Source organism: Triticum aestivum, chromosome 7D, assembly GCF_018294505.1.
Source record: "Triticum aestivum cultivar Chinese Spring chromosome 7D, IWGSC CS RefSeq v2.1, whole genome shotgun sequence".
NCBI classification, from domain to species: domain Eukaryota; kingdom Viridiplantae; phylum Streptophyta; class Magnoliopsida; order Poales; family Poaceae; genus Triticum; species Triticum aestivum.
Window position 1 is genome coordinate 545,044,379 of NC_057814.1, and position 16,398 is coordinate 545,060,776.

Genomic DNA, 16,398 nt, shown 5'->3' on the forward strand with positions numbered 1-16,398 from the left:
ACTAGGGACACGGTATTTGTTTATGTATCCACACATGTATTTAAGTTTCCAATCAATACAATTCTAGCATGAATAATAAACCTTTATCATGAATAAGGAAATATAAAATAAGAACTTTATTATTGCCTCTAGGGCATATTTCCTTCAGTCTCCCACTTGCACTAGAGTCAATAATCTAGATTACATTGTAATGAATCTAACATCCATGGAGTCTTGGTACTGATCATGTTTTGCTCGCAGAATAGGCTTAGTCAACGGGTCTGCTACATTTAGATGCGTATGTATTTTGAAAATCTCTAGCTCTCCATCCTTGACCTTTGCACAAATGGAGTTGAAGCGTCTCTTGATGTTTTTGGTTCTCTTATGAAACTTATATTCCTTTGCTAAAGCAATTGCTCCAGTGTTGTCACAAAAGATTTTTATTGGACCCGATGCACTGGGTATTACACCCAGATCGGATATGAACTCCTTCATCCAGACTCCTTCATGCGCTGCTTCTGAAGCAGCTATGTACTCCGCTTCACACGTAGATCCCGCCACGACGCTCTAGTTGGAACTGCACCAATTGACAGCTCTAGCATTCAATATAAATACGTATCCGGTTTGTGACTTAGAGTCATCCGGATCAGTATCGAAGCTAGCATCGACGTAACCATTTACGATGAGCTCTTCGTCACCTCCATAAACGAGAAACATATCCTTGGTCCTTTTCAGGTACTTCAGGATGTTCTTGACTGTTGTCCGGTGATCCACTCCTGGATTACTTTGGTACTCCCTGCCAAACTTATGGCAAGGCACACATCAGGTCTGGTACACAGCGTAGCATACATGATAGAACCTATGGCGGAGGCATAGGGAATGACTTTCATTTTCTCTCTATCTTCTGCAGTGGTCGGGCTCATGAGTCTGACTCAATTTCACACATTGTAACACAGGTAAAAACCATTTCTTTGACTGATCCATTTTGAACTTCTTCAAAACATTGTCAAGGTATGTGCTTTGTGATAGTCCTATTAAGCGTCTCGATCTATCCCTATAGATCTTGATGGCCAATATATAAGCAACTTCACCGAGGTCTTTCATTGAAAAATTCTTATTCAAGTATCCTTTTATGCTATCCAAAATTCTATATCATTTCCAATCAACAATATGTCGTCCGCATATAATATCAGAAATGCTACAGAGCTCTTACTCACTTTCTTGTAAATACAGGCTTCACCGTAAGTCTGTACAAAACCATATGCTTTGATCACCTCATCAAAGCATATATTCCAACCCCGAGATGCTTGCACCAGTCCATAGATGGATCGCTGAAGCTTGCACACTTTGTTAGCATCTTTAGGATCGACAAAACCTTTGAGTTGCATCATATACAACTCTTCTTTAAGAAATCCATTAAGGAATGCAGTTTTGACGACCATTTGCCACATTTCATAATTATAAAATGCGGCAATTGCTAACATGATTCGGACTGACTTAAGCATCGCTACGTGTGAGAAAGTCTCATCGTAGTCAACCCCTAGAACTTGTCGAAAACCTTTTGCGACAAGTCGAGCTTTGTAGACAGTAACATTACCATCAGCGTCAGACTTCTTCTGATGGCTTGTCGATCATCGGCCAAGTCCACCAAAGTCCACACTTTGTTCTCATACATGGATCCTATCTCATATTTCATGGCCTCAAGCCATTTATCAGAATCTGGGCTCATCATAGCTCCTTCATAGTTCGTAGGTTCGCCATGGTCTAATAACATAACTTCCAGGACAGGATTAGCGTACCACTCTAGTGCGGATTGTGCTCTCGTCGACCTACGAGGTTCAGTAGTAACTTGATCTGAAGTTTCATGATCATCATCATTTTCTTCCTCTCTAGTTGATCTAGGCATCACGGGAATGGTTTTCTGTGATGTGCTACATTCCAATTCGAGAGAAGGACAATTACCTCATCAAGTTCTACTTTCCTCCCACTCACTTCTTTCGAGAGAAACTCCTTATCTAGAAAGGACCCATTTTTTGCAACAAAGATCTTGCCATCGGATCTGTGGTAGAAGGTGTACCCAATAGTTCCCTTAGGGTATCCTATGAAGACGCACTTCTCTGATTTGGGTTCGAGCTTATCAGGTTGTAGCCTTTTGACATAAGTGTCGCATCCCCAAAATTTAAGAAACGACAATTTAGGTTTCTTGCCAAACCATAGTTCATACGGTGTCGTCTCAATGGATTTAGATGGTGCCCTATTTAACGTGAATGCGGTTGTCTCTAATGCATAACCCCAAAATGATAGTGGTAAATCGGTAAGAGACATCATAGATTGCACCATATCTACTAAAGTACGGTCACGATGTTCGGACACACCATTACGTTGTGGTGTTCCAGGTAGCGTGAGTTGTCAAACAATTCCACATTGTTTTAAATGAAGGCCAAACTCATAACTCAAATATTCACCTCCACAATCAGATCGTAGAAATTTTATTTTCTTGTTACGATAATTCTCCACTTCACTCTGAAATTCTTTGAACTTTTCAAATGTCTTAGACTTGTGTTTCATCAAGTAGATATATCCATACCTACTCAAATCATCTGTGAAGGTCAGAAAATAATGGTACCCGCCGCGTGCCTCAACACTCGTCGGACTGCATACATCGGTATGTATTATTTCCAATAAGTTATTAGCTCACTCCATTGTTACGGAGAACGGATTTTTCGTCATATTTCCCATGAGGCATGGTTCGCAAGTATCAAATGATTCATAATAAAGTGATTCCAAAAGTCTATCCGCATGGAGTTTTTCATGCGTTTTACACTACTATGAGCTAAACGGCAGTGCCACAAGTATGTTGCACTATCATTATCAACTTTGCATCTTTTGGCATCAATATTATGAATATGTATATCACTACGATGGAGATTTAACAAGAATAGATCATTCATCAAGGGTGCATGACCATAAAGATATTACTCATATAAATAGAACAACCATTATTCTCCGATTTAAATGAATAGCTGTCTCGCAATAAACAAGATCTAGATATAATGTTCATGCTCAACACTGGCACCAAATAACAATTATTCAGGTCTAAAACTAATCCCGAAGGTAGATGTAGAGTTAGCGTGCCGACGGCGACCACATCGACCTTGGAACCATTCCCAATGTGTTTTGTCACGTCGTCCTTAGCCAATCTTCATTTATTTCGCAGCTCCTGTTTCGAGTTATAGATATGAGCAACTGAACCAGTATCAAATACCCAGGCACTACTACGAGCATTAGTAAGGTACACATCAATAACATGTATATCAAATATACCTTTGTTCACTTTGCCATCCTTCTTATCCGCCAAATACTTGTGGCAGTTCTGCTTCCAGTGACCAGTCCCTTTGCAGTAGAAGCACTGAGTTTCAGGCTTAGATCCGGACTTGGGCTTCTTCCTGGGAGCAGCAACTTGCTTGCTATTCTTCTTGAAGTTCCCTTTCTTTCCCTTGCCCTTTTTCTTGAAACTAGCGGTCTTGTTAACCATCAACGCTTGATGCTCTTTCTTGATTTCTACCTCTGCGGCCCTAAGCATTGCGAAGAGCTCGAGAATCGTTTTCGTCATCCCTTGCATATTATAGTTCATCACGGAGCCTTTGTAGCTTGGGGGCAGTGACTGAAGAACTCTGTCAATAACACTATCAACTAGAAGATCAACTCCCAGCTGAGTCAAGTGGTTATGATACCCAGACATTTTGAGTATGTGTTCACTGATAGAACTGTTCTCCTCCATCTTGCAGCGATAGAACTTGTTGGAGACTTCATATCTCTCAACCCGGGCATTTGCTTGAAATATTAACTTCAACTCTTGGAACACCTCATATGCTCCATGACGTTCAAAGCGTCTTTGAAGTCCCGGTTCTAAGCCGTAGAGCATGGCACACTGAACTATTGAGTAGTCATCAGACAACGTTTGCCAGGCGTTCACAACGTCTAGATTAGCGGGAGCGGGCTTGTCACCTAGCGGTGCATCAAGGACATAATTCTTCTGTGTAGCATTGAGGATAATCCTCAAGTTACGAACCCAGTCCATGTAGTTGCTACCATCGTCTTTCAACTTAGCTTTCTCTAGGAATGCATTAAAATTGTGGGGAACGGTAGCACGGGCCATTGATCTCCAACATAGATATGCAAGACTATTAAGACTAAGTTCATGATAAATTAAGTTCAATTAATCAAATTACTAATGAACTCCCACTTAAATAAACATCCCTCAAGTTATCTAAGTGATACATGATCCAACTCAACTAACCCATGTCCGATCATCATGTGAGATGGGGTAGTCATCAATGGTGAACATATCTATGTTGATCATATCTACTATATGACTCACGTTTGACATCTCGGTCTCAAGTGTTCCGAGACCATGTCTGTACATGCTAGGCTCGTCAAGTTTAACCCAAGTATTCTGCATGTGCAAAATTGTCTTACACCTGTTGTATGTGAACGTAGAGTCTATCACACTCGATCATCACGAGGTGCTTCGAAACGATGATCTTTGGCAATGGTGCATACTCGGGAAGAACACTTTTATCTTGAAATTTAGTGAAGGGATCATCTTATAATGCTACCGCCGTTCTAAGCAAATTAAGATGCATAAAGGATAAACAACACATGCAATCAAAATATGTGACATGATATGGCCATCATCATCTTGTGCTTTTGATCTCCATCTCCAAAGCATCATCATGATCTCCATCTCCACCGGCTCGACACCTTGATCTCCATCGTTGCGTTGGGGTCGTCTCGCCAACTATTGCTACTATAACTATTGCTAACGCATAGCGATAAAGTAAATCAATTACATGGCGCTTGCATTTCATACAATAATTAAGAGACAACCCTAAGGCTCCTGTCGGTTGTAGATATTACAAAACATGATCATCTCATACATCAACATATATCACATCATATCTTGACCATATCATATCACAACATGCCTTGCAAAAACAAGTTAGACGTCCTCTACTTTGTTGTTGCAAGTTTTACGTGGCAGCTACGGGCTTCTAGCAAGAACCGTTCTTAACTACGCAAAAACCACAATGGTGATTTATCAAGTTTGCTATTTTAACCTTCTTCAAGGACCGGTCGTAGTCAAATTCGATTCAACTAAAGTACGAGAAACAGACACCCGCCAGCCACCTTTATGCAAAACAAGTTGCATGTCAGTCGGTGGAACCGGTCTGATGTGCGTGAACATGTAAGGTTAGTCCGGGCTGCTTCATCCCACAATACCGCCGAATCAAAATACTACGTTGGTGGTAAGCGGTATGACTATCTCCGCTCACAACTCTTTATGTTCTAGTCGTGCCTATCATCTACGCATAGACCTGACTCGGATGCCATTGTTGGGGAACGTTGCATGAAAAACAAAAAAAATTCTACACACACGCAAGATCTATCCATGGAAATGCATAGCAACGAGAGGGGAGAGTGTGTCTACATACCCTCGTAGACCGTAAGCGAAAGCGTTTATTAACGCGGTTGATGTAGTCAAACTTATTCGCGATCCAAGCGATCAAGTACCGAACGTACGACACCTCCGCGTTGAGCACATGTTCAGCTCAGTGACGTCCTCTCCTTCTTGATCCAGCAAGACGGACGAAGTAGTAGATGAGTTCCGGCAGCACGGCGGCATGGTGATGGTGATGGTGATGCTATCTCCGCAGGGCTTTGCCTAAGCACTCCGAAAATATGACCGAGGGATGAAACTGTGGAGAGGGGCGCCCCACACGGCAAAGAGATTGTCGTGGTCTTGTGTGGCGCCCCTCCCTCATATATATAGGTGGGGGAGAGGGGAGGTAGCCAGGAGGCGCCCCAAGGGTGGCCGAATCCCCCTTGGGCTCCTGCCCCTGGCCGCCCTGACTTTGTTCACTTGGACCCCACTTAACAGTACGGTGGTTTCTATGACTCAACAAAGAAGAAAAGGAAACTAAGAAACAGCTATGTCTTCGCACTCCATAGTCTTCACATGAATGTCTTCTCGAGTCATAATCTTCGTTGAGAGATTGCACTAGCAGAAGTACGGACCCTAGGCCACATTTTCAAGCATTTCAACACCGTTTGTGCACACTTTTATTACTTGTTACATTGCTGTTTTTTTATTTTTCCTCTTACAAAAATCAATATCTACTATCATTACTGCACTTTTATCACCATCTCCTCACCGTACTAGTGCACTATACAATTTACCATTGTATTTTGTGTGTTGGGGCGCAAGAGAATTTTTATTATTTGGTTGCAAGGTTGTTTGAGAGAGACCATCTTCATCCTACGCCTCCCACAGATTGATAAACCTTAGGTCATCCACTTGAAGGAAAATTGCTACTGTCCTACAAAACTCTACGCTTGGAGGCCCAACACGAGTCTACAAGAACAAGTTGTGTAGTAGACATCATGTTGAGGAACGTTGCATGAAAAACAAAAAAAATTCTACACACACGCAAGATCTATCCATGGAAATGCATAGCAACGAGAGGGGAGAGTGTGTCTACATACCCTCGTAGACCGTAAGCGAAAGCGTTTATTAACGCGGTTGATGTAGTCGAACTTGTTCGCGATCCAACCGATCAAGTACCGAACGTACGACACCTTCGCGTTCAGCACACGTTCAGCTCGGTGACGTCCTCTCCTTCTTGATCTAGCAAGACGGACGAAGTAGTAGATGAGTTCCGGCATCACGACGGCATGGTGACGGTGGTGGTGATGCTATCTCCGCAGGGCTTCGCCTAATCACTCTAAAAATATGACCGAGGGACGAAACTGTGGAGAGGGGCGCCCCACATGGCTAAGAGATTGTCGTGGTCTTGTGTGGCGCCCCTCCCTCATATATATAGGTGGGGGAGAGGGGAGGCAGCCAGCAGGCACCCCAAGGGTGGCCGAATCCCCCTTGGGCTCCTGCCCTTGGCCGCCGCCCCCCTTCCTTTCTGTCATGAGGAGGGAAAGGCAGGAGGGGCCAACCCTTGATATGTCTCCAACGTATCTATAATTTATGAAGTATTCATGCCATTATATTATCATTCTTGGATGTTTTACAATCATTTTATGGAAACTTTATATCATTTTTTGGGACTAACCTATTGACCCAGTGCCCTGTGCCAGTTGCTGTTTTTTGATTTTTTTTACATCGCAGGAAATCAATATCAAACGGAGTCCAAACACCGCGAAACTTTTTGCGGATTTTTTATGGACCAGAAGACCACCAATGGGCCAGAGCCGCACCTAGGGGTGCCCCGAGGGGTGCACAACCCACCAAGGCGCTTGGGGGCCCAGGCGCGCCCTGGTGGGTCGTGCCCACCTCGGTGGCCTCCCGCACCCCCTCCTTACCCCATAAATTCACAAATATTCCAAAAACCCTCGAGGTTAATAACCTAGATCAAAAGTTCTGCCGCCGCATGGCTCTGTAGCCACGAGAAACCAATCTAGACCCCATTCCGGCACCCTGCCGGAGGGGGGAATCATCTCCGGTGGCCATCTTCATCATCCCGGCGGCCACCACGATGAGGAGGGAGTAGTCCACCCTCGGGGCTGAGGGTTTGTACTAGTAGCTATGTGTTTAATCTCTCTCTCTCTCTCTCTCTCTCTCTCTCTCTCGTGTTCTTGAGATGTCACGATCTTGATGTATCGCAGGCTTTGTTAATATAGTCGGATCATATGGTGTTTTCCCCTCTTTATCTTGTTGTGATGAATTGAGTTTTCCCTTTGAGATTTTGTTGTTATCGGATTGAATACTTTTATGGCTTTGAGAACACTTGATATACGTCTTGCAACTGAATACTCGTTGTGACAATGGGGTATCGTATTTATTCACTTGATATATGTTTTGGCACTCAACTCGCGGATTCCCGAGGTGACATTGGGGTAGTCTATGCATAGGGGTTGATGCACGTTCTTGTCTTTGTTTCTCCGGTAGAAATCTTGGGGCACTCTTTGAAGTTCTTTGTGTTGGATTGAATATTACAAATCTGAATTCGCTTTGGTGTTATTTTAGTACAAACTCTAGGATAGATCGAACGGAAAGAATAGCTTTGTGTTATTTTAGTACGGACTCTTGAATAGATCGAACGAAAAGAATAGCTTTGAGGTGGTTTCGTACCCTACAAACAATGTATTCTTATGTTCTCTGCTAGATAGGAACTTTGGAGAGATTCTTCATCGCACTTTGAGGGCTGGTTATATGATCCAATTATATTAGCACTGTTGAGAGATTGCACTAGCGAAAGTACGGATCCTAGGCCTCATTTTCAAGCATTGCAATACCCTTTTTGTGCCCGTTTATTATTTGCTACCTTGCTGTTTTTATTTATTTAGATTATAAAAATATATTTCTACCATCAATATTACACTTTTATCACCATCTCTTCGTCAAACTAGTGCACCTATACAATTTGCCATTGTATTGGGTGTCTTGGGGACACAAGAGATTTCTTGTATTTGGTTGCAGGGTTGTTTGAGAGAGACCATCTTCATCCTACACCTCCCGATTGATAAACCTTAGGTCATCCACTTGAGGGAAAATTGCTACTGTCCTATAAAACTCTGCGCTTGGAGGCCCAACACGAGTCTACAAGAATAAAGTTGCGTAGTAGACATCAAGCTCTTTTCTGGCGCCGTTGCCGGGGAGGTGAGTGCTTGAAGGTATATCTTTAGATCTTGCAATTAAAACTTTAAGTTTCTTGTTTTATCACTAGTTTGGTTTATAAAAGAAAACTACAAAAAAATGGAATTGAGGTTGCATCATATTATTGATCATCTTTATAATATCCTTCTTGGAAATGATGGTTCGGAAAATTGTGCTCATTTGTTAGAAGAAGAAGTCAATAAAATGTTTGGCATAAAATATTTGAATGATGAGCATGATTGTAATGTTGCTAGTATGAATTCTTTGAATATCCATGATGCTAATGATATTCAAAGCTACAAGCTTGGGGATGCTATACTTTATGAAGATGATATTTTTACTCCCCCAAGTTTTGATGAGAAAATTTATTATGATGAAAGCATGCCTCCTATTTATGATGATTATATTGATGAAAGTGGGTTTGGAAGAGTGTCAACTCTAGGTACTAATGATCCCACTATTTTGGAGGGTATTGAATCTTATTGTAATAATTATGAAAGTGGATTTGGAGAGGTCATGACTTTATTTAGTGATGAATTCACTATTTCGGAAGAGGTTTCAATTGATTATTATGAGAACAAAGTTGCTATCTATTATGATTATGGTGATGACATGTATGCTACAAATAATTATGATAACCATGAAACTTGTCATCATGATTTTAATTTTCAATCCCATGATAGTTACTTTTTTGAGTTTGCTCCCACTACTATTCATGAGAATAAATTTGCTTATGTGGAGAGTAGTAAAATTTCTATGCTTGTGGGTCATGAAAAGAATGCTTTATGTGATGATTATATTTTTGAATTTCTTCATGATGCTACAGAAAATTATTATAAGGGAGTAACTTATGCTTGTACGAATTGCAATAATATCAAGTTTCCTCTCTATGTGTTAAAAGTATCGAAGTTATGCTTGTTTTGCCTTCCTATGCTAGTTGATTCTTGTTCTCATAAGTTGTTTGCTCACAAAATCCCTATGCATAGGAAGTATGTTAGGCTTAAATGTGCTTGCCATGTGATTCATGATGATCTCTTGTTATGTTTCGATCCTTATCTTTTATGCGAGCCTCGTTGAACTCATCATGCCTAGCTAAAAGGCATTAAAGAAAAGTGCTTGTTGGGAGACAACCCAACACTTTTACCTACTTTTTTATGTGTTAACATGATTATAATACTGTATTAATCATGTTTCATAGTTTTTGTTTCAATAAAATGCCAAGTAAAGCCTTTGGGATCATGTTGGGTGATAGTTGATTTGATCTAGCTAAAAAATAGAAACTTTTACGCTGACAAAAATAATTTTTATTTTTAACATAAAGTGCTTTTGAGTTGATTCTTTTTGCAGAAGTTTAATATAAAAATTTCTCACGTGGTCCTAATTTTTTCATAATTTTTGGAGTAGCAGAAGTATGGTTTGAGTACACATTACTACAGACTGTTCTGTTTTTGACAGATTCTGTTTTCAATGCATAGTTTGCTTGTTTTCTAGTTTCTATGGCTTATATTGCTCAATATAAATTGTGGAAATGATATTCTAAAGTAGGCATTGTGTGACAAAAATTATGAATCTTGTCTTTGACAGTAACAGAAGTGAAATGGTTTGATCTTTATCATACTAACCTATCTCACGAAGTTCCGTTAAGTTTTATGTGATTGAAGTTTTCAAGTTTTGGGTGAGATGTCGACATGAGGAGAATAAGAAGTGACAAGACCCTAAGCTTGGGGATGCCCAAGGCACCCCAAGGTGATATTCAAGGAAGATCCAAGCAACTAAGCTTGGGGATGCCCCGGAAGGCATCCCCTCTTTTGTCTCCAACATTATCGGTAACCTCACTTGGAGCTATGTTTTTATTTGTCACATGATATGTGTTTTCTTGGAGCGTCAATTTATTTTGTTTGCTTGCTGTTATTTAGAATAATGTTTTGCATCTTTTATTTTAATAAAAGTGGCGTTGATAGCCTTTACTATGCTTATTTTGCAAGTCTACATGTTGCTGTTTGAAAACAGAAAGTTTATCGATGTTGAAAAAATTCCCTAAAAAAGTAAGAATGTGACAAAATTCTGAAACTTTTTGCAAAGGAAGCTCTGATAAATTTTCTAAAGTGTGGAATTTTTTCAGAATTTTTGGAGTTAGGGAAGTATGATGAATACTGCATTCTTTACAGACTATACTGTTTTGGCAGATTGCTGTTATGTTTGCTTGTTTAATGGTTCTATTTGAGGATAGGAGTATTAAATATGCAGAGGCATTTAGTATGCAATGTTGAATAATAATTTTAGTGATTTGCTACAGTAGAGAATGATAAGGTTTTCGCATTGGTTTATACTAACTTATCTCACGAGTTCTTGTTGAGTTTTGTGTGGATGAAGCTTTTCAGATTTAGGAAAACCGTGATATGAGAGGAATTAAGGAGACGGAAAAGCTCAAGCTTGGGGGTGCCCAAGGCACCCCAAGATAATATTTCAAGAAGTCTCAATCATCTAAGCTTGGGGATGCCCCGGTAGGCATCCCACCTTTCTTCTTCAACAATTATCGGTTAGTATCGGTCGAGCCTAAGTTTTTGCTTCTTCGCATGATGTGTGCTATTCTTGGAATTGCATTTTGTTTGGTTTTTGCTTGCTGTTTTAATAAAATACTTATATCTAAAAGTTTTTAAATAAAATAGAGTCCTCAAATAGTTGCCAGGGAGGCTAGGTAAGCGGCATGCACATCCCGTCAACGAAGCTCTTTTATATGTCATTTACTCTTGTGCTTCACTTATATCCTATGAGTAAATTGTTGAATGAATTGAATATCATGAAGTTGAAATTATATGTTCATATCATGCCTAGTGGTAGCTTCACATTGGGTTTAGAAAGTGAAATCTTTTGAAGCTTGGCAATCACAATATTGGTCATACAAGCAATTCATCAATAATTAGTATAAGGAAGAGAACTTTCACATGCAAATACACTATCTTTGAAATATTTTGTGATTGTGAGCCCCCATCAAAATATTATATGCCAAAATTGTTGATGTTGGACAAGGAAGACAACGTAATGGTTTATGTTTGTTCATATTCACATAGAAGTTATATTATCATGGATCCTTCAACATGTGGTGCTTGCCCCTCATCCTTGCTAGCCAAAAAGTCCGCACCAAGTAGAGATACTACTTGTGCATCCAAAAACCCTTAAACCCAAATCTTATCTTCAAGAGTCCACCATACCTACCTAAGGATTGAGCAAGATCCTTCAAGTAAGTTGTCATCTGTCACGACCGGTTTCTCAATAAAATAATTATTGAGAGACCAATCCCTTTTACGGACCAGCAAGGAAGAATTCCTTCTCACTGCTAGACAATATCTTGGTCACAGAAGAAAAATACCAGGAGTACTGAATATAATACAAGGTTGAGCGGAGACTGCCCAACAATTTATTACATGCACGCCGATAAAACAAGACGGCGGATAGGGTGGCATAACTACTAACTCACGATAATAACGGTGGTGGAAATATCACCGCGAAGCGAGTGATATGACTCCTGAAGACTACAGCTCATCGAGCGTCGGAGTGAGGCTCGAGGAGACTTATTGCGGGTGGCGGAAGCGTATATAATACAAGTGACCAATATCCGGGATCGCGCAGGACTGACTGGGACTCCTCTAGGCGTCGGACGCGCTATCAAACTCTTCATCCAAGAGATCGCCTTCGTCAACATCTGGCCAAATCAACAAGCCAGGTGAGTACTATGAAAGTACTCGCAAGACAGTTCGGACATAAGATATAACAAATGAAAACATGAAGCATATGAACAAGTTAACCAGTGCGTTCAGACATAGAGACAGTAATTACTGGGTGCCAAACGAGGGTCTGAATGACTCCTCGAGCGGAAACTGCAAGAATAGTAGTACTGGTGCCAAACGAGGGTCTGAATGACTCCTCGAGAGGAAACTGCAAAAATAATAATACTGGTGCCAAACGAGGGTCTGAATGACTCCTCGAGAGGAAACTGCAAAAATAATAATACTAGTGCCAAACGAGGGTCTGAATGACTCCTCGAGCGGAAACTGCAAGGATAATAATGCCACAGTCGGGCGTCGGGGCGACACCACATAAAGGGCTTATAACAGAAATAAAGGCAGTGCGTGCCACAGTCGGATGTCTGAGCGAAATCACATAAAGGGCTTATATTTAAAGTAAGAAACAAAAACACGCCACAGTCGGACGTCGGCGCGACGTCACATAAAGGGCTTATATTGTAGCTCAATAATTCAATAGTTCGGGAACATAAATTATCACAAGTACGAGACAAATATAAAGTTAGTCCATCCACAGGAATAATAATTAAACTGGATTTACCACTTAAGCTTGTTCACCGGGGACAAGTTTTCCACGCGGATAGATATGGATATACTGATTACACTACTTGATCATGGATACGATGACTTGGAAGAATTTGACTCTGCAGAGTTTGTACTTAACCACAGCCAACGGATTCCAGTAGTCACGGGGACTAGTTCCGTTTACGGTGTTTTAGAAGAAACACGTCTAACCAGTACACACCCATTCAACATTCCGAAGCCAGGGATCACCCTCGGCAACGTTCAAGAAAAACCTTGAGACGGGGAGGCTACAACCTCGCGTAGCATGGGATCAAATTTCTATACGCGCGCTCTAAGGGGGTGCCCCCCCTCTCGGTCCCAACCGGAAACACCCATGCCCCCTGACCGGATGACTGGCTTTAATCCTGGGCCAAGGTACCATCATCCCGGCCCCTCTGTTTGGTGTGTACACGGAAAGAGGTTACCAACTTACTAAACCGCATCCTGGCAAAGAAACATGTGGTAGCACGGAAGGGGAAAGGACGATAACGTGACTCCGTCCACGTTAACGTCGGAATTCGTCGGATGACGCAAGGCTGGTATGCTACAACAGTACCACCTTGCTGCCCTTCATGTCACCACATGATTAGTCCATCTCTCATCAGAGATCATCGCAACTTTGGAACATGCGGGTAGTTGCCTCACAAGCAACGAGGTATTCACCGACACTCATATGCCACGCACAAACTTTCACGCAAACATGCAAAACACCTGTCATATCAAATGTTTAAAACATGCTTGCCTGGTTCAGAGAAGTCAGAGTCTAGCTCAGCGAAGTTCGCGGCTCCGTCACCTCTTCCGGAACCTACGGCACAACGAAAACGGGTACTAACGTGAAAACCAACGCGTGCACAGAAACTTCTCCAAAAAATTTCAAAAAATCCCATAAAAAACTAGACAAAATTTTAAGACTGTCAGAAAAAGAATCACTCAAAAATCCATTTTTATTAAAAAGTTATAAAGGTTTCTGTCCAGGGACTTATCTGTAATGAAACAGAAAAGTTCCAGGGTTTAAACTGAGAAAACAGAAAATGCTTCGGAAAGAAATGCGCCAGCTAAAAAGGGAAAGCGTATTTTGCCCGAAGGCGCCAACAGAAAATGGTTCGCGAGTGGAAACAGAAGAGAGGCTGACAGGGGGTCCCACATGTCAGGTTTAAAAACCTCGCCGGCGCCCGAAGACTGCGGTGGACGCCGGCGTCGAACCACGGTGAGTCAGGGAGATCGGAGGGTACCAAGAGCTTCAGCGTGTTCTTCCGCATCGGTGGGTGGTGGACTCGACCAACGGGGACTACCACGTCGACGGCGACACTTTCTCCAGCGGACGGCGGCTCGGGTGAGGGTGGAGAACTCCGGTGGAGGGCTGCAAACTTCGAATTGAAGCGCGGGTCAGAAGAGTGGATGCATAGTGAATCTACTAGCAAGAGATGGGAGGCAGAGGTGCACGCACGGGAGCGAATCGAGCTGGATCCCGTGGCGGGTCGCGGCGGCCGGAGTCGAGGAAGGAGACCTCCTCGGGGCTCTTCCAGTGGCTAGGCGTGCTCTAGGTGGAGTGCAGGGATGGTGTGGGTTCGGGTTGAAGCTCGGGGCCTCTATTTATAGGCGGATCGACGGGGTGGCCGTGAACGGAGAATCTCCGGCGAGCAATTACGGCGATGCAGTGGATTGGCAGGAGGTTTGAGTGGCCAGGCAGCATCAGTGGAAGTTACTGGTGTCATTCCCCCGCTAATCTCGGCTGGTCTTGGCGTAACAGCGCCGGTCCACGGTGGGGTGGCCGCACGGGCACGTCGGCGGCAGAGAGCGCGCTCCCCGCCCTGCGGTTCACGACGAGAGTGGCAGCGCGTTCTGGGGAGTGGAAGGCCACGCGGCGAGCTCCGGTGGCTTTGGCGGCGCTGGGTGGCGTCGTTAGCGCCGCGCCTCTCCCTGGCGGCCGCAAAGCCACCGCTGGCGTCGGTCACGGGGCGGCACACCTTCTGCTGCTCGTCGCCGACGTCCGCAAGGTGCCAGACGCTCGTGCGGTGCAGAGGACAAGGGGGAGGGGACAGGGAACACGGCGACACAGCGGCACTGGCGAGATCGACGTCGGGTTCTGAAGAAAACGACAATGCACTGAAACTGTTCTCTGAACTTAACTGAACTTGACATTGACAATGCACCGCAGGTGTTCGACAGAATGATTTGGCAAGCAGAATTTTTTTCTGGAGCTGGTACTTGGTGAGGTGACCACTCAATGCACCCAGAGGCTGCCTGATTTTACTTGGAATTTTTGGAGAAGGATTTGAATGAATTTCACCAAATTTGACAAATCTGGTCCAAACTTGCAGCAAGTGTAGTTTGAAAAATTTGAACTGAAGACCAGTGGATCTTCATGGATCTTGGTTGAGGGTTCAAAGGACTAGGAAGGGAAAAAGGTTTGGGGGCAAAAATCAAAGCAGAAAGTGTAGCTCCTTTGAAAATCACCAATGGCTAGAATAGAAGACAGAAATTTGTTTGAATAAGATCTAAATGGAAAATAATCATATGGGGAGGTTCAACTTGCTGGATTTGATGCAACTCATGATCCAAAGGTGAGGGAAGGTTTAGGAGAGAGTATTTGCACTAAGGCCATGGCAAGAGAGAAATGTTGAAAGTGGCAAAGGATTATTCCAAAAGCCATAGTGCAAATTTCAAAGAGATTTTCAAAAGGCATTTTCCCAAGTGAAAAGTATTTTGTCTTGAGTCCAAATGAAAAGCAAGAACCTCCAAGACCAAAAACAGATCTTGGGTGAATCCAAATAAAACTCTTGCCAAAAAAATTATTTGAAAGGGAGAGTTCTTTTGAAGAAAAATTTAAATCACCTCCCTCAAGTCAAATAATTTTTTTTGAAAAATCCAAATAAAAATTTGGGTGTCACATCATCGGTGCAATAAGGCAATAAAAGTTGCTTCTAAAAGTGTTAGATCATTTAGTGTAAGAGAAAATTGAGCGTTGTACGAACTTGTGATGGCAAAGAATAAAAGCGACAGACTGCATAATAAAGGTTGCTATCATAAGGGGCAATATAACGTGACGTTCTTTGGCACTAAGGGATTGAGCATACAAACAAATAAGCGCATGGAAACCTCTGCTTCCCTCTGCGAAGGGCCTATCTTTTACTTTTCAGTATTTACTTTTATGCAAGAGTCAAAGTTATTCCCTCTATTCCTTTTTATTTTTCTCTTTTGGCAAGCATCATGTGGTTAGGAAAGATATAGGCACATATATCCAGTTGAATATGGGTAGCATGAGTTATTATTGTTGACATCATCCTTGAGGTGAATACGTTGGGAGGCAAAACAATAAGCCCCTATCTTTCTATGTGTCTGGTTGAAACGTTTTGCTCATGTGTACGCGGTGAGTGTTAGCAA